The sequence below is a fragment of the Protopterus annectens genome, chromosome 10.part0, assembly GCF_019279795.1.
Source record: "Protopterus annectens isolate FY-2018-M chromosome 10.part0, PAN1.0, whole genome shotgun sequence".
Lineage (NCBI taxonomy): Eukaryota > Metazoa > Chordata > Ceratodontiformes > Protopteridae > Protopterus > Protopterus annectens.
Genome location: NC_056744.1, coordinates 221,341,734 through 221,364,233, shown reverse-complemented (window position 1 = coordinate 221,364,233; position 22,500 = coordinate 221,341,734). Strand labels below are relative to the sequence as shown.

The 22,500-nt window shown below is 39.5% G+C and overlaps 1 protein-coding gene across 2 annotated transcripts in view; it reads right to left on the bottom strand.

The window, feature by feature from the left end:
• Positions 1 to 22,500, bottom strand: part of SLC39A11 (solute carrier family 39 member 11) — a 4,193,139-nt gene that overhangs the window by 3,196,117 nt on the left and 974,522 nt on the right. The gene's annotated exons all lie outside the window — the stretch shown is intronic.

Sequence of the window (22,500 nt, the reverse complement as noted above, 5' to 3'; positions counted from 1 at the left end):
GAAGTCCTTTTATAGTACTACTGCGTATCATTTATGTAAGAAAATTAAAGGAACGGTGTCAAGTTTAGCAGATTCTGGACTGCGTCTAGTGTTAAAAAGAGTACTTTGCCATTTGTTAAGGGACAACTCCATAAAAATGTTAAGTTTTTATTATCACAAAGTGGTTTCTAATCATTGGTTAAATTCAATCTTGGTCCTCCCTGACCTCCCAACAACCCCTGACATTGTCAGCGATGGTGGCTTGACTAACTGTCTTCAGCAGCACTGTGGTCTTGTCTCATTTACACCCTTGCGGTTTGCTTCATAGTTCTTGTGTTGCATCAGACTGATTTCTGGTACCCAGGGTTTGATTTTGGCATTATTACTTCTTACAGTGTAAATGCTGCCCATTACGGAGGTCATTGGGGGGACAGGTATTTGCTATCAGTACTACTCTAATGAATAGCCATCTACACCTCTCCTGTCAAGAACCTGTGCCTTATTTAATATCCTTTGTGATTACGTGAATTCTGTTCTTTAGTATCTCTTAGTCAAATTAAACTGAAACTTGCAAAGATGGCAGCAATGCTAGACAATGCTGCTGTCCATCTGCTGCATTCTACTTCGCCCATTATTTATTGTGAAGAGAAATCAACTGGAGTTTGCCTGTTTTGTGTGCAATCTGGGTATGTTTTTTGAAGATCAGGTACCATTTAGGACTAAGTACAAACTACTATCTGGACATCACATTTCCATGTGACAAATACTGCCCACATCAGACAACTCATTCTATTTTATGACCGTGTGACACAGTGACTGATGCACTTAATATCTTTCTTCTTGATAATTTGAGGGCAATCTCTGATGGTTGGCTGTCATTTAAGGACCCAGTACAAGCTATTGTCAGGATACTGTATTTCAATCTGAAAAATTATGACTGTGTGACAGTGATTTGTTAATTCATACTTTCCTATCTTGATTCCTATATGCACCCTATCTCAAACTTATGGAGAGGGATGTGACTCAAATGAAGCAGAAAAAAAACACTGGATCCCATGACAGTCATATTAATCTTGTGCAGTGGGGTCTTCAAAGCCTCCCAGTCATTGCCAGGTCTGTGTTTAAGAGTTTACTACTTACTTTCCATGCACTACACAGCCTTGGCCCTATCTGAAAGACAGCTTGGCATTCTACTCCATGTTGATGGCTCTAAACTCATCAGGTGAGAGGGTGCTAGTTGATCCCAGGATCCATTTATAGCCTTCTGGCATTTGTTTGCTGATATAACTCCTAGCCTGTAAAGTCATTTACTTTCCCTAATGCAAGCATACAGTACTGAGGTCTCCTCCTAAAAATACCCCAAAAAACACGTTTAAGAGAATCTATATGGGTCAGCAAACAGAATATTTTTACTACATACAACTTAATGTAAGCATTTACTCTGCTTCAACTGTACCTAGTCATTTTTACTGCCAGACTGATGTGATGCATTATTTTATTTTCAATTGTAATGTGCCCGGAATTAGGTATCAAAATAAAGAAATAAAAAAAAAAATAATACCCCTTTAATCCAACCCCAAGACTGCTAGATATAAAAATAGAAAGATTCCCTCATCTGTACCTGAGATTCTATGCACATTTTGTCAGTATGTGAAATCTCATTTTTTCCTTCCTAATATCTGCCACAACCTCTGGTATCTTAAGAAATGCTGTAGATATTTGTCAGTATGGCAAGAAAGTGGAAACTACTTATTTGCAGTAGGGTTTACTAACCGTTAAGAAGGTGGGGCTGGCATAATGTTTACGGTCTTAAGCTCTCACATGCAAGGTACTAGGTTTGATTCTGGCCTCTGGTTATTAGCTGAGTTTGTAATAATCTGCAGACTAATAATCTAGATTTCATTTCTATGAATCCATAGCTAAACTAATAAAGCCACTGTTTTCAAATTCAAACTGGTTAACAGATAAAAAATGTATTAAAATTTTGCCAAGTGTTTTTCAAGTTTGAACTGTCACTGACAGACGATTACAAAAAACACTGAATGATAGACAGTGTGACACTTAAACTTAAAGCAAAGGTTTTAACAAAATCAAGTAATTTATATGATCTTTCTAGCTTATCATTTAAAACTGTTGACATCTTTTCAGTGGCTTTCCACTACTAAACTTCACAGTCAAGTTGAAAGATGCATGGACATTAGCAACACACAGTAACATCTTAAAAGACACTCGGAGAAAGTAGAAATTCAGAATACTGTGATTGTTAAATCAATGAAAGGCTAAGATGATAATAGGAAAAGACAGCCTAACTGGGGTACAATAAACTTGAGTCTAATACCTCAGTCACTTACCCCCAACACCTGGTAATCTGAAGAAATTGCCTGCCCTCCCCCAGCTTTCAGAAATGTTGGGTTCTAGTGATGTATCTGTAGCTGTTTATATAAATATATACCTGTATCTATCTTTCTATTTATATATACATACATATGTATAAATACAGCTAAAGAACAAATATTAATATCATTACTTATTAGTAATGCTTCAAGACAATTACTCTGAAATAGGACAATCATATACTGAGGTAGCTAGGAAGTTTGAGCAATCATTACTACTATGAAATCAAGACTTTTAACTTTGATGTAAAAGCAGTATCAGTCTACCTGTGAGTCCCATTTACTACACCTCCATCAACAAGGAACAATGTGTCTAGGGCAAGGTCTTTGTAGCCTGCTCAGCTAAGCTGCAATTATCATCAGAAACATAAATCAGCATCTGTACACTGTACTAGTGACCTAGTTCAGCCCACCAGACAAGGTCACTACGTAGATAAAGCCTGTTACCCAAAACTTGACAGCATTACTGAAATAGTTATTTGGCCTTATTGTAGTAATACAGAACATCACAAGCAATAGTAAAAGGTTTGGGATATTCATCATACATTTGTAATTGTGGTGATCCACCATTGTTATCAGCCATGTGGAAGCTATCGCATATTATATAATGACTGGTCAATACCATTCAAAAAATCGCACGCTGACTAGTCAGCCCAACCAGCGTGTCCTTTGTAAATCCAAGCATATACTAATGGAAAAAGGTCCAGTCAACCAGACTTTATTCCATTGGTATACAATATAACTTTTAATTTTTTTTTAAACAAAAATAAACAAATAAAACTAGAAATCCTGACAGTCAGGACATATGAAACAGGATGAAGAAAATACTAGGAAAATCAGGTACGTTACTCAAAACTAAAGAAACGTACCTGATTTTCCTTGTATTTCCTCCATTTTGTCTCACTCCTACCCCTAAAGTGTACAAAGCTTTTTTTTTTTTGTTTAAAACACAAGGGTGCAACAGAGACCTTCCTCTCCCTGTTGCCTCCTTTCCAAAGCACTAGTGTACTGGGTAAGTGTAGGAACACAAGTCCCATACGCATGCACAGTACATCAAGCTACAGGATATGCAGCATAAGTGGAAGAACACCATGGCACTGTTATACAACGACATTATTTAAGAAAAGTAAGTCACTTGTTTCTTAAACAATGTCATTGTATATAGCTATAACCGACTCCATGTTGTGGTATATTGAAGATTTTCCCATGGTTAGCTTTATTTAATCACTCGGGTTTCGTCCTTGTGATTAAACCATACCAACCACAGGTAAACCTTCAATATACCACACCAACATCATTGTTTGTTGCTATAGTCATCCATCTGTTTGTAGAAATTCTTCATACTCATACATCTCTGGACACAGCTCGGGGGGGGGGGGGGTGATGTATCTATCCAGCTATGGTTAGAAGTAAATACACAGCTCTGGGGTGATGTATCTATCCAGCTATGGTAAGAAGTAAATACACAGCTCTGGGGTGATGTATCTATCCAGCTATGGTTAGAAGTAAATACACAGCTCTGGGGTGATGTATCTATCCAGCTATGGTTAGAAGTAAATACACAGCTCTGGGGTGATGTATCTATCCAGCTATGGTTAGAAGTAAATACACAGCTCTGGGGTGATGTATCTATCCAGCTATGGTTAGAAGTAAATACACAGATCTGGGGTGATGTATCTATCCAGCTATGGTTAGAAGTAAATACACAGCTCTGGGGTGATGTATCTATCCAGCTATGGTTAGAAGTAAATACACAGCTCTGGGGTGATGCATCTACCCAGCTATGGTTAGAAGTAAATACACAGCTCTGGGGTGATGTATCTATCCAGCTATGGTTAGAAGTAAATACACAGCTCTGGGGTGATGTATCTATCCAGCTATGGTTAGAAGTAAATACACAGCTCTGGGGTGATGTATCTATCCAGCTATGGTTAGAAGTAAATACACAGCTCTGGGGTGATGTATCTATCCAGCTATGGTTAGAAGTAAATACACAGCTCTGGGGTGATGTATCTATCCAGCTATGGTTAGAAGTAAATACACAGCTCTGGGGTGATGTATCTATCCAGCTATGGTTAGAAGTAAATACACAGCTCTGGGGTGATGCATCTATCCAGCTATGGTTAGAAGTAAATACACAGCTCTGGGGTGATGTATCTATCCAGCTATGATTAGAAGTAAATACACAGCTCTGGGGTGATGTATCTATCCAGCTATGGTTAGAAGTAAATACACAGCTCTGGGGTGATGTATCTATCCAGCTATGGTTAGAAGTAAATACACAGCTCTGGGGTGATGCATCTATCCAGCTATGGTTAGAAGTAAATACACAGCTCTGGGGTGATGTATCTATCCAGCTATGGTTAGAAGTAAATACACAGCTCTGGGGTGATGTATCTATCCAGCTACGGTTAGAAGTAAATGCACAGCTCTGGGGTGATGTATCTATCCAGCTATGGTTAGAAGTAAATACACAGCTCTGGGGTGATGTATCTATCCAGCTATGGTTAGAAGTAAATACACAGCTCTGGGGTGATGTATCTATCCAGCTATGGTTAGAAGTAAATACACAGCTCTGGGGTGATGTATCTATCCAGCTATGGTTAGAAGTAAATACACAGCTCTGGGGTGATGTATCTATCCAGCTATGGTTAGAAGTAAATACACAGCTCTGGGGTGATGTATCTATCCAGCTATGGTTAGAAGTACATACACAGCTCTGGGGTGATGCATCTATCCAGCTATGGTTAGAAGTAAATACACAGCTCTGGGGTGATGTATCTATCCAGCTATGGTTAGAAGTAAATACACAGCTCTGGGGTGATGTATCTATCCAGCTACGGTTAGAAGTAAATACACAGCTCTGGGGTGATGTATCTATCCAGCTATGGTTAGAAGTAAGTACACAGCTCTGGGGTGATGTATCTATCCAGCTATGGTTAGAAGTAAGTACACAGCTGTGGGGTGATGTATCTATCCAGCTATGGTTAGAAGTAAGTACACAGCTCTGGGGTGATGTATCTATCCAGCTATGGTTAGAAGTAATTACACAGCTCTGGGGTGATGTATCTATCCAGCTATGGTTAGAAGTAAATACACAGCTCTGGGGTGATGTATCTATCCAGCTACGGTTAGAAGTAAATACACAGCTCTGGGGTGATGTATCTATCCAGCTATGGTTAGAAGTAAGTACACAGCTCTGGGGTGATGTATCTATCCAGCTATGGTTAGAAGTAAATACACAGCTCTGGGGTGATGTATCTATCCAGCTATGGTTAGAAGTAAGTACACAGCTGTGGGGTGATGTATCTATCCAGCTATGGTTAGAAGTAAGTACACAGCTCTGGGGTGATGTATCTATCCAGCTATGGTTAGAAGTAAATACACAGCTATGGGGTGATGTATCTATCCAGCTATGGTTAGAAGTAAATACACAGCGCTGGGGTGATGTATCTATCCAGCTATGGTTAGAAGTAAATACACAGCTGTGGGGTGATGTATCTATCCAGCTATGGTTAGAAGTAAGTACACAGCTCTGGGGTGATGTATCTATCCAGCTATGGTTAGAAGTAAATACACAGCTCTGGGGTGATGTATCTATCCAGCTATGGTTAGAAGTAAATGCACAGCTCTGGGGTGATGTATCTATCCAGCTATGGTTAGAAGTAAATACACAGCTCTGGGGTGATGTATCTATCCAGCTATGGTTAGAAGTAAATACACAGATCTGGGGGTGATGTATCTATCCAGCTATGGTTAGAAGTAAATACACAGCTCTGGGGTGATGTATCTATCCAGCTATGGTTAGAAGTAAGTACACAGCTCTGGGGTGATGTATCTATCCAGCTACGGTTAGAAGTAAATACATAGCTCTAGGGTGATGTATCTATCCAGCTACGGTTAGAAGTAAATACACAGCGCTGGGGTGATGTATCTATCCAGCTACGGTTAGAAGTAAATACACAGCGCTGGGGTGATGTATCTATCCAGCTACGGTTAGAAGTAAATACACAGCTCTGGGGTGATGTATCTATCCATCTATGGTTAGAAGTAAATACACAGCTCTGGGGTGATGTATCTATCCATCTATGGTTAGAAGTAAATACACAGCTCTGGGGTGATGTATCTATCCAGCTATGGTTAGAAGTAAATGCACAGCTCTGGGGTGATGTATCTATCCAGCTATGGTTAGAAGTAAATACACAGCTCTGGGGTGATGTATCTATCCAGCTATGGTTAGAAGTAAGTACACAGCTCTGGGGTGATGTATCTATCCAGCTACGGTTAGAAGTAAATACACAGCTCTGGGGTGATGTATCTATCCAGCTACGGTTAGAAGTAAATACACAGCTCGGAGGGGGGGGGGTGATGTGTCTATCCAGCTACGGTTAGAAGTACATACACAGCTCTGGGGTGATGTATCTATCCAGCTATGGTTAGAAGTACATACACAGCTCTGGGGTGATGTATCTATCCAGCTATGGTTAGAAGTAAATGCACAGCTCTGGGGTGATGTATCTATCCAGCGACGGTTAGAAGTAAATACACAGCTCTGGGGTGATGTATCTATCCAGCTATGGTTAGAAGTAAGTACACAGCTCTGGGGTGATGTATCTATCCAGCTACGGTTAGAAGTAAATACACAGCTCTGGGGTGATGAATCTATCCAGCTACGGTTAGAAGTAAATGCACAGCTCTGGGGTGATGTATCTATCCAGCTACAGTTAGAAGTAAATACACAGATCTGGGGTGATGTATCTATCCAGCTATGGTTAGAAGTAAATACACAGCTCTGGGGTGATGTATCTATCCAGCTATGGTTAGAAGTAAGTACACAGCTCTGGGGTGATGTATCTATCCAGCTATGGTTAGAAGTAAATACACAGCTCTGGGGTGATGTATCTATCCAGCTACGGTTAGAAGTAAATGCACAGCTCTGGGGTGATGTATCTATCCAGCTACAGTTAGAAGTAAATACACAGCTCTGGGGTGATGTATCTATCCAGCTATGGTTAGAAGTAATTACACAGCTCTGGGGTGATGTATCTATCCAGCTATGGTCAGAAGTAAATGCACAGCTCTGGGGTGATGTATCTATCCAGCTATGGTTAGAAGTAAATACACAGCTCTGGGGTGATGTATCTATCCAGCTATGGTTAGAAGTAATTACACAGCTCTGGGGTGATGTATCTATCCAGCTATGGTTAGAAGTAAATACGCAGCTCTGGGGTGATGTATCTATCCAGCTATGGTTAGAAGTAAATACACAGCTCTGGGGTGATGTATCTATCCAGCTATGATTAGAAGTAAATACGCAGCTCTGGGGTGATGTATCTATCCAGCTATGGTTAGAAGTAAATACGCAGCTCTGGGGTGATGCATCTATCCAGCTATGGTTAGAAGTAAATACACAGCTCTGGGGTGATGTATCTATCCAGCTATGGTTAGAAGTAAATACACAGATCTGGGGTGATGTATCTATCCAGCTATGGTTAGAAGTACATACACAGCTCTGGGGTGATGCATCTATCCAGCTATGGTTAGAAGTAAATACACAGCTCTGGGGTGATGTATCTATGCAGCTATGGTTAGAAGTAAATACACAGCTCTGGGGTGATGTATCTATCCAGCTATGGTTAGAAGTAAATACACAGCTTTGGGGTGATGCATCTATCCAGCTATGGTTAGAAGTAAATACACAGCTCTGGGGTGATGTATCTATCCAGCTATGGTTAGAAGTAAATACACAGCTCTGGGGTGATGTATCTATCCAGCTATGGTTAGAAGTAAATACACAGCTCTGAGGTGATGTATCTATCCAGCTACGGTTAGAAGTAAATGCACAGCTCTGGGTTGATGTATCTATCCAGCTATGGTTAGAAGTAAATGCACAGCTCTGGGGTGATGTATCTATCCAGCTATGGTTAGAAGTAAATACACAGCAGTGGGGTGATGTATCTATCCAGCTATGGTTAGAAGTAAATACACAGCTCTGGGGTGATGTATCTATCCAGCTATGGTTAGAAGTAAATGCACAGCTCTGAGGTGATGTATCTATCCAGCTATGGTTAGAAGTACATACACAGCTCTGGGGTGATGTGTCTATCCAGCTATGGTTAGAAGTAAATACACAGCTCTGGGGTGATGTATCTATCCAGCTATGGTTAGAAGTAAATACACGGCTCGGGGGGGTGATGTGTCTATCCAGCTATGGTTAGAAGTAAATGCACAGCTCTGGGGTGATGTATCTATCCAGCTATGGTTAGAAGTAAATGCACAGCTCTGGGTTGATGTATCTATCCAGCTATGGTTAGAAGTAAATGCACAGCTCTGGGGTGATGTATCTATCCAGCTATGGTTAGAAGTAAATACACAGCTCTGGGGTGATGTATCTATGCAGCTACGGTTAGAAGTACATACACAGTTTTGGGTGATGTATCTATCCAGCTATGGTTAGAAGTAAATGCACAGCTCTGGGGTGATGTATCTATCCAGCTATGGTTAGAAGTAAATGCACAGCTCTGGGGTGATGTATCTATCCAGCTATGGTTAGAAGTAAATGCACAGCTCTGGGGTGATGTATCTATCCAGCTATGGTTAGAAGTAAATACACAGCTCTGGGGTGATGCATCTATCCAGCTATGGTTAGAAGTAAATACACAGCTTTGGGGTGATGTATTTATCCAGCTATGGTTAGAAGTAAATACACAGCTCTGGGGTGATGCATCTATCCAGCTATGATTAGAAGTAATTACACAGCTCTGGGGTGATGTATCTATGCAGCTACGGTTAGAAGTACATACACAGCTCTGGGGTGATGTATCTATCCAGCTATGGTTAGAAGTAAATGCACAGCTCTGGGGTGATGTATCTATCCAGCTATGGTTAGAAGTAAATGTAAAGCTCTGGGGTGATGTATCTATCCAGCTATGGTTAGAAGTAAATATACAGCTCTGGGGTGATGTATCTATCCAGCTATGGTTAGAAGTAAATGTAAAGCTCTGGGGTGATGCATCTATCCAGCTATGGTTAGAAGTAAATACACAGCTCTGGGGTGGTGTATCTATCCAGCTATGGTTAAAAGTAAATACACAGCTCTGGGGTGATGTATCTATCCAGCTATGGTTAGAAGTAAATGTAAAGCTCTGGGGTGATGCATCTACCCAGCTATGGTTAGAAGTAAATACACAGCTCTGGGGTGATGTATCTATCCAGCTATGGTTAGAAGTAATTACACAGCTCTGGGGTGATGTATCTATCCAGCTATGGTTAGAAGTAAATACACAGCTCTGGGGTGATGTATCTATCCAGCTATGGTCAGAAGTAAATGCACAGCTCTGGGGTGATGTATCTATCCAGCTATGGTTAGAAGTAAGTACACAGCTCTGAGGTGAGGTGATGTATCTATCCAGCTATGGTTAGAAGTAAGTACACAGCTCTGGGGTGATGTATCTATCCAGCTACGGTTAGAAGTAAATACACAGCTCTGGGGTGATGTATCTATCCAGCTATGGTTAGAAGTAAGTACACAGCTCAGGGGTGATGTATCTATCCAGCTATGGTTAGAAGTACATACACAGCTCTGGGGTGATGTATCTATCCAGCTATGGTTAGAAGTAAATGTAAAGCTCTGGGGTGATGTATCTATCCAGCTATGGTTTGAAGTAAATGTAAAGCTCTGGGGTGATGTATCTATCCAGCTATGGTTAGAAGTAAATACACAGCTCTGGGGTGATGCATCTATCCAGCTATGGTTAGAAGTAAATGCACAGCTCTGGGGTGATGTATCTATCCAGCTACGGTTAGAAGTAAATACACAGCTCTGGGGTGATGCATCTATCCAGCTATGGTTAGAAGTAAATACAAACCTCTGGGCTGATGTATCTATCCAGCTATGATTAGAAGTAAATACACAGCTCTGGGGTGATGTATCTATCCAGCTACAGTTAGAAGTAAATACACAGCTCTGGGGTGATGCATCTATCCAGCTATGGTTAGAAGTAAATACACAGCTCTGGGGTGATGTATCTATCCAGCTATGGTTAGAAGTAAATACACAGCTCTGGGGTGATGCATCTATCCAGCTATGGTTAGAAGTAAATACACAGCTCTGGGGTGATGTATCTATCCAGCTACGGTTAGAAGTAAATACACAGCTCTGGGGTGATGCATCTATCCAGCTATGGTTAGAAGTAAATACACAGCTCTGGGGTGATGTATCTATCCAGCTATGGTTAGAAGTAAATACACAGCTCTGGGGTGATTTATCTATCCAGCTATGGTTAGAAGTAAGTACACAGCTCTGGGGTGATGTATCTATCCAGCTATGGTTAGAAGTAAATACACAGCTCTGGGGTGATGTATCTATACAGCTATGGTTAGAAGTAAATACACAGCTCTGGGGTGATGTATCTATCCAGCTATGGTTAGAAGTAAATACACAGCTCTGGGGTGATGTATCTATCCAGCTATGGTTAGAAGTAAATACACAGCTCTGGGGTGATGTATCTATCCAGCTATGGTTAGAAGTACATACACAGCTCTGGGGTGATGCATCTATCCAGCTATGGTTAGAAGTAAATACACAGCTCTGGGGTGATGTATCTATCCAGCTATGGTTAGAAGTAAATGCACAGCTCGGGGGGTGATGTATCTATCCAGCTATGGTCAGAAGTAAATCCATCATTTCACCTGTGGTAGGTAGAGAGTTCATCCACTCTTACATGTTGGTAGAAAGGTCATCAATCCTGGAATGCTGAGTCATCCTCCTGATCGTCCATGCTTCTATAGATGCTGTAACATACCATGACATGTACTAAAACCACCATTTGTATTCAATGTGCATACTTTGACTGTCTTTCTTAAGGTACACCAGAAATGTATGCTTCTGCCATGTTGCTTGTGTTGTGATGTGTCTGAAAATGGTCCACAAACCAACCTACCCATCTGACGAACACAAACAAATATATTCATCTTTCCATGGTGGGAGAAGTGCATGTCCTTTCATTTTGAATTTTGTCAGCTTGACGAGTCAAGTACCTGTCCACATGTTTATGGTCATCTCTATCTTCATGGACTAATTTTAGTACAACAGTTCAAGCTTTTAGTTTGGTGTTCTTGACACTCAGTTTCTACAATGTCTGACTAACGTCTTGCGTATTTTATTATGACATTTGGACAATTCTAAAAGGCATGTACCCTTCTCTTGAAAGCTATTACATTACTAGATTTCAGTGTCAGTGTCCATGATTTCTGTTACATTTTTGAATGTAATTGTGATTTGTTTTCGCAGACTTTAAGAAGCTTCAAAAATTAAATGTCATTGTTTTTAGGATGAAGGCATATCTTTTCTTTAACAGCAGCAGTGAAAAAGGCACCAACAGTATTCCATTCAATTAATGGTGGACCCCATTCACTTGCTCTGTTATAATGCTGTAGACACAAGACTTCTTTTAATGGAAACTCAGCTGAAATAATGCTATGGGCTAAAAGACATGATGGCAAATGAAACATCTTAAAAGGGAGTCCTCTCTAAACCCTGATGTTGACAGACCTCAGAATTAATTAAATTAACTACAGTACACATGCGGATCAGCCACCTACACGGAGGTGTGAGAAAACCACTTGCAGCTTTCTGTCCCCAACTTTCTTGTTTGGTTGTTTGTCTGTCTGAGTTACTGTCAGCCATTTAACATGGATCTGTAATGTGATAGGCACCCATAAAGAAGACTGTTGGGACACACTGGCTTTTCTGCACCAATTTCTGTTCCAACCTTCTTTTTGACATATAGTATGGGTTATATCAAGCCAGCCTCCATTTAGTTTGCATGGTGATAAGTCTCTCTAGTTTGAAATTTCCATTTTGTTCACTGCTTTCAATAACTCTTTGTTTGAAGCTTCCTGTTCAGTTGAAGCAATGATGAATTAAAACAGTCATAATTTATGTTTTTTTTTCATTCATAATTTTGAAACTTTTTGTTGATATATAGGTAACTGCAATCTCAAGTGCATTTTAGTGTTATTTTTAACTGAAATTGTTAGAATTATTCCTTGCCAACTGTTTATCACACATACACTTATCTGACAATCTTGTTTGTACCACAGAATGTCTGTACACATTTTTGATAGTGCGTTTTTAGTTTAAAAAAAAAAAAAAACATTCAACATGGGACAAAGTGGTCAACAGGGCAGTGGGATATATTAGATGGTTGGATGGGGTGAACCAAAAAAGGTTTGCTTTTTCACCAAATGTATACACACACATACATAAATACATATATATATATGATGGATATTGGCATGATATGATACTTTAAAAAATAAATGTATACTCCCATTACTTTCTGAACAGTGTTTTTCACATGAGATCCAAAAACCTTAAATAAGAATATAACAAAATGGTGCATATAATAGATATATATATATATATATATATATATATACACACACACACACACACACACACACACACACACACACACACACACACACACACACACACACACAGGTCCCCTTCAGATAGATGAACTTTTAAAAGCTCGACTTTTATATGGCTGAGACCATATGATCGAGCTTTTAAAAGCTAGAACAGTCTGAATGGAGATCACCATACAGCACAGAAAGGGAAGATTTCCTGTTTCTGCAATGTAGTGCGATCTCGGAGTTGGTATATTTAAATAGAGGGGAGTGTGGGGGGTGCAGGGGGGCATTTTTTTTTTGTTTGCTGTATTTTTTTTTATTACATGATCTATGTTTCAAATGTTCAATCATATGGTCTCGGCCATATGAAAGTCAATCATTTGAGATTTCGATCATGTAAAGTAGACCCATGCACACACACACACACACACACACACACACACACACACACACACACACATACATATATATATATATATATATATATATATATATATATATACATATATATACATACATACATTTGGGTCAATTCACTTTAGTCAAGTAGCCCGTAAGTTGACCTTAGAAATCTCAACTGCAAAAGGTTGACATGCCAAACATCAACACATTACCATGCATGTGCACAGAAAGAACCTTGGCACATGCAATTTTCATACACACGCGTACACAAAACCAAACAGTTTTTGGTGGGTACACACGCTCCTCTGTGCCCCTCACATGCCCTGTTAATTATAGATTAACTCCAAGATTGTACAATCCCCAGGGAAAAGTGAATATTCATCTAGTCAGGGACTGCTCACACACCTGTCGACCATCTGCATATATTGACCAAATGCAGTCTATGCAGTCCATATATATATATATATATATATATATATATATATATATATATATATATTTCAATCTTTGTCATAGAAAAAGTAATTTATATCGTGCAATATTCAAAACACTCTGATTATGGAAAAATAAATCTGCATTCTTCTTACAACTTATTTTTATGCACAACTGACAAATGTAATTGCTTGCGAAGCAGATTTTCTTTCAACAAACCAGGACTCCTCCAGTATTTCTATTTATGTGCAAAAGCACCACATATATGTAGACTACAGTGTGCCGCTTATCCTAGGCCCATGGTGCACTCTTACTATTTATTTTTATTTATTTATTTACATTTGTTGACCGGGAGTGTCTGACTGGACGTAGGTCCATTTTCAGTGGAGGCCCGGGGAGAAAAGTTCCACAGTTAAAATAAACAGACAGTAGTTACATTGGATTACATAGCGATTAACAATTTGATTAACATAGCAATTAATTACATACATATTTACAGATGAAGAACATAGTACATCAGTAGACAACTAGAATCTTTATCCGCAAAGTACATAACAGACATTAACAAATGTTACAATAAGAAGTTCCTGCTGTATAATAAGTACTAGGCTTATGAGCATCTGAGCTTGCTATAATCAAGGTAGTTAGTGGGGTGGAAAGAAAGGTAGTGGTTGGATGGGGTGGGTGATATTAGAGTGGGAGTTGCAAGGGCATAGCCAGCATGTTTTTAGGTGTGCTTTTAGTAAAGTTTTGAAGTGGATGCATGATGGTACGGAGGTAATTGTGGGTGTTGCACTTGCAGTGTTTCAAAAATAATAAATTTGTGCAGAAAACTATCCCACATAAACTATTTTCTGAATTAAATTGTCTAACATCATACCAAACCATTACTGAACCAGTTCCCTGTCAAACATATATAGCACTCATACAATAGGTTCCATATTTCCCAACGAGTGGCATTTTCATCTTCAGTGAGCCATTATATTTTTTTCTCAACTTTCCTTGAGATTTTTGTGCCTAGAAATGCCAACATATATTTGTACTTAGTGGTCTGTATCCAACCTGATTATTTTGTGCCTAAAGTTGCATTTACACAACATACAACTGTATAAAGCACAGCAGGATGGGCTGGGGAAAAGTTTGTGTATCTTTACTGTGGCTTGAACCATAGAGAAAGGTGCATCCAAGTCAGATGCAGTTTCATATGTTAAAATTTGTGTATGCATGAGTGCCTAATGTTACAAATGTTATGTCAACTAAAAAGGCCCAAAAAGAAAAAAATATATATATATATACTGCTTGAAAGAAAGAGGGACTGCTACCCTAGCTGTGAAGATCAACAAGACAGAACATAACACAGTCTTGATTAAGAACACAAATGAATCTCCTCATATGCCTTCTTCATCAGGACTCTCTGAATGAGATAGAGAGCAGAGAAGGCACATGGGACTAAATCTACCCAATCAAAACAATCCGGAAACTTCCTGTTTCCACCTCAAGGATTACAGGAACACAATGCTATTGTTGGATCATGGCTAAATATTCCCGTTAAATTAGTCCACTTAACTAGTTACCTCATGACAAGCAAACAGTTAAACAAACATGTTAGTGTCATAAAAAGATCCAGCTTGGGCTATACCTTCTATGTATGACCCAGTTCTTACTAACTGGAGGCACACAAATCCCTGCTTATAGCCTGTCAAGAAACTGAAGCAGTCTGTTCTTTCAGAGTCAAAAATAATACTCTCATATTCTCCATGTAGAGAGAACAGGATCTTGTACTCCCTATTTTTTAAGTCGGTAACTGACAACTGGTGTATTTCAGACTGCAAAAGCAACATTAAACGTAATACCGAAGAGGAATTCAAAGTAGCCAATCAACCAGTGTGTTTAAGGAGCTGGGAGATGACTGAATGATCCAGAAAAAAATGCTATGGGTGGATCATGCAAATTCCAAACAGATAATAAGCGACTGCATGTGAGAACTGAACCATGAACACTGCAGCTGCTATCTCAGTGTCCATTCTCTATTCTGAGAACTTTGAATGACAGAAAATAAGAAAACATTCATGTATAGAACAGTTCTCTGAACATGAGGCTCCTGAGGTGAATAAGCACCATATGAGCCTGGACCCTCAAACATCCAGTTGTGCTTGACAGTCAAGCTCAGGAGTATTTAATGGGGAAAGAAAAAGCTCCAGCAACTAGAAAAAGTGACAAATGGCTCTCCAATAAAAGTAACCAGCAACTACACTAGTGTCTTTGTAAAGCTACAGTAGAGCAATAGTAGTTTGGTGGCAGAGAAAAGCAGGCCTAACAAGTACAGATGTAGAGTTCATGTGTGGAAGACTCCCTCAGATCCACCAGATGAAGGATCAACAAGGTACATGCGACTCATAATGCCATTTGAGACACGAATGATCATACTACTGCTGGGATCTAGTTGATTGTGAAATGATAAATCACTATGGCAGTGAAGTTGTGGTTAGCTAGACACTAAGAGTTTTGCTAGACACTAAGAGTGGGAAATGTACAAAACAATGGTGCAATGTAGTATGTTCAAATGTGCAGCGTAACTAAGCACATACCTGTCTCTATAATGCTGAACAAGTATACTGAGGCTACCAAGTGCCCTTAATTAAAAACAAATTCACCTCCAGGATAGTTAGAAAAGATAAAAATCTGCATCTCCTCCATGTCCAACTTGGCATTAACAAGACCTCTTGTCATGTCATGGCTAAATACAGGAACCCCCATGTCCTCCCTCAGTCAATAATTCCTATCTAACTAATAAGGAGTCCTTATGCATTAAAACAAACACCATTCTACTATGAGACTTAAATTACCCTCTATTAACTGGGAGACATGTACGGCCAGAGATTTATGGACGTCTTCAATACAAACCCCCTGAACCAGTTAGTCTGCACCCCAACCAGGGCAGATAAAATCCTGGACTTGGTCATCACCAATATGGAACAGTTCTGTTTCCTATGAATTGTAACACCCGCCCTGATCAATCAGACCACAAATAAGTAACATTCACATTATCCAATCCTTTGTATAATCTCTGAATACCAAAGTCTAATCTAATGAACCCGAGTGATGATCTGGCTAAATTCAACATCCCTTCTACGTCAATGACCCCACCACTCATGCAGAGTCTTTTACTGCCAAATTCTATGCACATATAAATTGCTACATAGCTGCCTCTATCCCCCTCCAAAGTAGACACAATGCAAAATTCAAAAATAAATCCTTGTGGTGGAACCCACACATTAAACAGGCTCCATAATAAAAGAAAAAAGTGTTCATTGCACATAAAAATAAATGTAAGTCTCAAGACACACAAAAAAATTCTTGCTAAACTTAATAGGGAACTCCAGACCCTAATCAAATCAATGGAAGCCCCATATGAGGTAAAAACCACCACCCAGGACAAGGACAGCAACAAAGCCTTCTTTAACAATGCTAGGAACCTTAGAAACAATGCCCAGCACTACATACAGCTAATACTAAATGATATCACATAATTGGACCCAAGGGACATCACCAATCTATGAGCAGATAAATCTAGCTCTAACTTCATCCCTTCACCCCTGCTACATTCACAGATCTCATACTTACACCCCCCCCCCCCTGAAAATCTACCAAGAACAAGTCGTCAAGACAACATCCATGACTATGATACTGCTTCTATGGGGCTGGATAGCAAAGTGGTCTGTTTACTGTCCAGCTTGAAACAAGAATTGTCAGACCCCCTACAGAGGCTATTCAATGTCAACCTCCAAACAGACTTTGCACCAGAAGAATGGAGTTCAGCAACTGTCATCCCCTTGTGCAATGGTGGGACGTCAGAGGACTGGGGAAATTATAGACCCACAAGTCTTACCAGTATCATCTACAAGGCTATGGAAAGGATCACTGTGGAATTGATACACAAGGACATAGGGAGCCTACAAATGATTGACCAAAGTCAGTTTAGATTTGTTAAGGGCAGATCCTCCCTATTTAACCTGGATGATTTCTTCAAGAAGGTTATGCAAGCAATGGCTGAGGGCAAATCAGTATACAATGCATATCTAGACAACGACATTTGATACCATGCTAAACTCAGGTATCAAAAATAAACATTCCTAGCTAAATGTTAATCCCTGAGTAACTCAGATAAAAAAAAAATGGCTCACAAATAGAACCCAGGAAGTAAGCTACCTACTCTGAAAGACCTGTCTCTGGTAGTGTATTCAAGGATTCAGTCCTGAGTCGCTCCTCTTTGGCATTTACTTCTTGGGGGTCAAAGTTGCTGTTAAGCGTGGTTTATTTTCATTTTGCTGCAAATGGTATGTGCGATCGTGCTTTTCTGCGACTTGTAAGACTGAATTACGGAATACTCCCGAATATCGAAAATGGTTTGACGGAAAACCATTTTCGACATTTGTCCATGTGTTTGAATGGCAAAATATTTTCGTTCAACCTTTTTCCATGTGTTTGGCAAAATACATTCACTTATTAGCCATTCAAACACATTTTGTTCGGGTTTACAGCTTTTTTGCTGCCATACCTTTGACCTTACATATGTCGTACAAACAGCACATGATCAAATAAAGGTAAACCGTTAAGAGTTTATGGCTGACCATGTTTGCAGATGACTGTAAACATGGTGCCGTCATAAACTCCCAAGATGACACCAAGATCCTCCAAGAGGACCTCTCCCAAACCAATAGCTGTAAGAAAACTATAGACTAAAACTGAATGTCATGAAATGTATAACAGTATCCTTTGGAAGGTAGGAAGTCTCTCGTAATTATCACACTGACAACAAACCAAAGGAAATCGATCTAATAGTTATGAACCTGGGAACCTATGGAAGCAATGAACTGCCCTTCAAACATCATGTATCCAATAATGTAAGAAACTGCTTTTTCACTGCACGGCTTACTACTAAAGGTATGGTGTCCAGGTCAGGGATGTGACCATTCCACTGTATTCCACACTCATCATGCCGGCAAATGAATATAATGCCCAATTTGGTATGCATCTGTCCAAACATTTGACGCAACTTAACACCCACAATGCTTTTTTACTAAGAAAATCAAGGCTCTAAATCATAAAAACTATGGAGGCTGTCTCAAAGCCTTGTCCCTCTTCTCAGAATCATACAGGTTACTAAGAGGCAACCACTGCCTCATGTACAGAGCCTAAACAGAGCTTATCCTGTTAGACCTACTGCACATTTGCAAGTCCAATGGGGGCATAAAAGCTCACTCAAGATATCTAGATTTCTTTTGTAACACAAACAGAACATGTTGGATGAAACAGAAATTTGTATCACGAAAAATTAACAGCCATTAAATTCTGAATCAAATAAAAGTAAAGAATGTATTACCAAATATTAGTATCAGCATGTTCCTGAATTTCTGTTTAAATAGTTAACATTAATAATGCATACAACACTAAATACATCCGAAAGAGATCAAGACAGTCTCCTTGGATCATAGATGAAGCTAAATAATGTACAAAGGCAATCAACCTTAAAATTGTCACTAATAGTAACTGCAAACATGACATATCATTTAGCAGATTCCTTAACTTTGGAACTAATTTCTCCTAACCTCAGAGCAATTAAGACAGACCTTGTTAAATACCGGGATACACATAAATTTCAGCAAGCAACCAACAAGCATCATGCTTCTAGAAGGTCACTATGCCATAACTTATGACCTTTAAGAATACATTTCCCCTTTAATAAAGAAATCACTTTACTTATCTTCACGGCCTTCAGTCTATGTCATGCAATGCTTAACAGCACTGTTGCAAATGTGTCTTGACAGCCTCCTATATTACCATGGGATATGAACCAATTTGAAAAGACAGCACACAGCCTGGAAAGCTTAAAATGACGAAAGGGAAAGCAAAGACCCAATTCAGGGTGCAAACGGGGCTCTTCACTGCATAGTCTTTGAGGCCAAGCCATTCAACAGAAACTGAAAACATAGCAAGCTTGAGAATACAACCAGCTGAGCATTGCATTAAGTTTAAAAACCAAAACAATATTCATGTGCTCTGTACAACAAATCACATGAAAGTTAGCAATGCTTCATGTTTCAGCATCGCAAGTAATAACCTTACCTCCAATACATATGTGAGCCCGCACACGCATATATAACTAAGCACGAGAACATTTTAAAATGCTGACAGCACATTTGACTTATAAACAGCATATGTCTTTTACAACATGACATCTTATCAGTGTGTCTCTGCAGGTTCCGGACTAAATGTATAAGAGTGACATGATAACACATTGCTGCTGTCTACCATGTCTATTATACCTGTATCAATATGCTGTTATTATACTTGTAAACTAATGTTCTTCAAGATCAAACTTGTCATTCAATTGCAAATGGTCTCAAGCATGTGATATGGAGCGGGTATGCCTGTCACTTTTTAGTACAAGAAATGTATAAGACAAATGTACTTATTCCTACCACAGGAAAAAAAAAAAAAAACAACAAAACACAAAGGAACAGTCGTCTACAAAGTGTTTCAGCATACAGTAGCTCCTTAATTCTTGGCTGGCTGAAAAAGGCCAATGTGTTCTAATATCATTAAGACACCTGCAAGCACAGAATTATGCAGTTCTCAAGCAATGTTTGTATTTCATACTCTAAATTCATTTGAAATGGTCTGAAACTTCTTTGATTATCTGCTGAAGAGCATAATTTTACTTGGATTTATTTAAACATTTACTGAGTAGAAAGCTATTCAGAAGAATTGCACAGAAAAATAAAATGGTAATGGTTAAAACCTACTGGATGCTAGGGTGCACCATCAGAAAGGTACTCAAGGGATGCAAACAGATTATTTTTCCTTTTTACAGCATGCTTATCAGGTCAGATCTGCTGTGGTATATCAACATCTATATGCCATTTGTAGGAAAAGAAACATTCATATAAAGCTGGGTGTCGACAGTGAATTCCATTTGTATTCACAAAGGTTTATTGCTATCCCCCCAGCCAAGTTGGCATTTAAAAAGTGTTCACATCACTCAAGCTGTTGCTCCCCCTTCACTTAATGTATGTAGCATTTCAGCTGCTCATTCAAAAACTATTTAGAGAGATTATTTTTAGATTTGCAATCCTCTCTGTATTCAAGCTACTAAATATTGCTAGAGGCATTCATTTAGATTGTTCTACACATAATATGACTTGATAAAGCCCCAATGTTTCCAAATGATGTTAAGAAACAGTATGCCTGGCTACACCCTTGACAATGAAGGTGACAAGAATAAAGAAATGGCTGAACAGAATGCGGATATATATACCACAGAAGAAAGAAATAGGAAATGAGATACGAGTGCATAAAGTAATCAGATAGTGGACAGAAGGAGTACAGGGCAGGTAGAATGAGCTAGGAGGGGATATGAATCTCATAAAATGGGATCTCTTCTTCAGTCCAGAATAGAAAAGTTTTTCTTCATACTTGAACAATCTGGAAACATTACCTTCATCTAAATACTAATGAACCAAAACTGATTTATTTAATTTTATGTATTTGTTGACACGTGAGGCCTACTCCGCAGCAGCTACTCTCTCCTCATCTCCTCGTCAGACTTTCTCACCAGTAGGGACGACAAAGCTCTCTGAACGTGTTGGCTATATTTAAGACTTGGGCACGATACTTAAGTCCCACTCCCTTCACTCCCTTGTATAGCTACTAAGCAGCACGTATTACTACTCAGGTTTACAAAGAAGCTTGATTTGTGGAACAAAATGGTACATACCTTTAAAAACATTCACTTCATGGTTTACTTATTTGACATCTTCATTCTTCCTAAATATTTTACCAGACTGCTCTACTTGCTACCTAAAGAAAAACTGATATTAATTCACATCTTTCAATACAGTCCTCCAGCCCAGAAAAGTACCTAGCTACATTTTGCACCTGGTTCTGTGCCCCAAGTATGGCACTCCTCCAAGCAAACAAAAGGGGGAAAAGCTCTTTCTTTAAAAAAGCACTTTTTTAAAACACCTTTGGTGTTTGATGGCAAATTCACATCTATATAAAAGTAATCAAACTGTATTAACAAGTTCACATTTACAAACATTATGCTTCACATACAATGCAAAAAAATCATAGGTTCATAGGATGATACCAGGCTATTGGCCCAGAGGCCCTTATAAGCCTACCCAAGAATTTCACCCATGTTCCCACAAAGTCAGCACCTGTTTCCACTGTCCAGCAGGGGCACAGGTGGGATCCCAGGGGTGTATTTTCTGTTTCTCATTCAATCATCCAGGTTCCTTAAACAGGGCTAGTGTGGCACTCTGCTTGACATGCAGAGGGAGTCTATTCCGCAGACTGGGGAGACAGTGGGACACAAATCTATCCTGCCAACAAGTTCTATTAATGTCACAGATGAGGTTGAAGCCTTGTGTATGGGTTGCACGAATGGAGTCTGACTTACGGACATGCAGCAACTCCATCAAGGTTGGGTCTGAGACGGCTCTGTATGCCAGACATACGTCACCTCTGAGCAGTCTGTATGAGACTCAGTAAAAGGACAGGGCTTTTAGCCTATCTGTATAGGATATGTGTTTGAGACCCTGCATTTTCTTGGTCAGGAATCTCTGTGGTTGCTACAGCGGCTGCATATGCTTGGCAAGGTACATGCCGAAGAGGGCACTGTACTTGATAATGGGTCTAATACGGGAGGAGTACAGGGATGTAATGACCTCCTTGTTCCTGGATGAAATACCCTTACTTATGAGGTGGGCTATACAGAAAGCCTTCCGTACAATGGAGGCAATGTGGTGGTCAAAAGTCAGGTTGCTATCAACCTGGGTGCCCAAGTCCCTCACAACTGACTGCAACCTTAGTA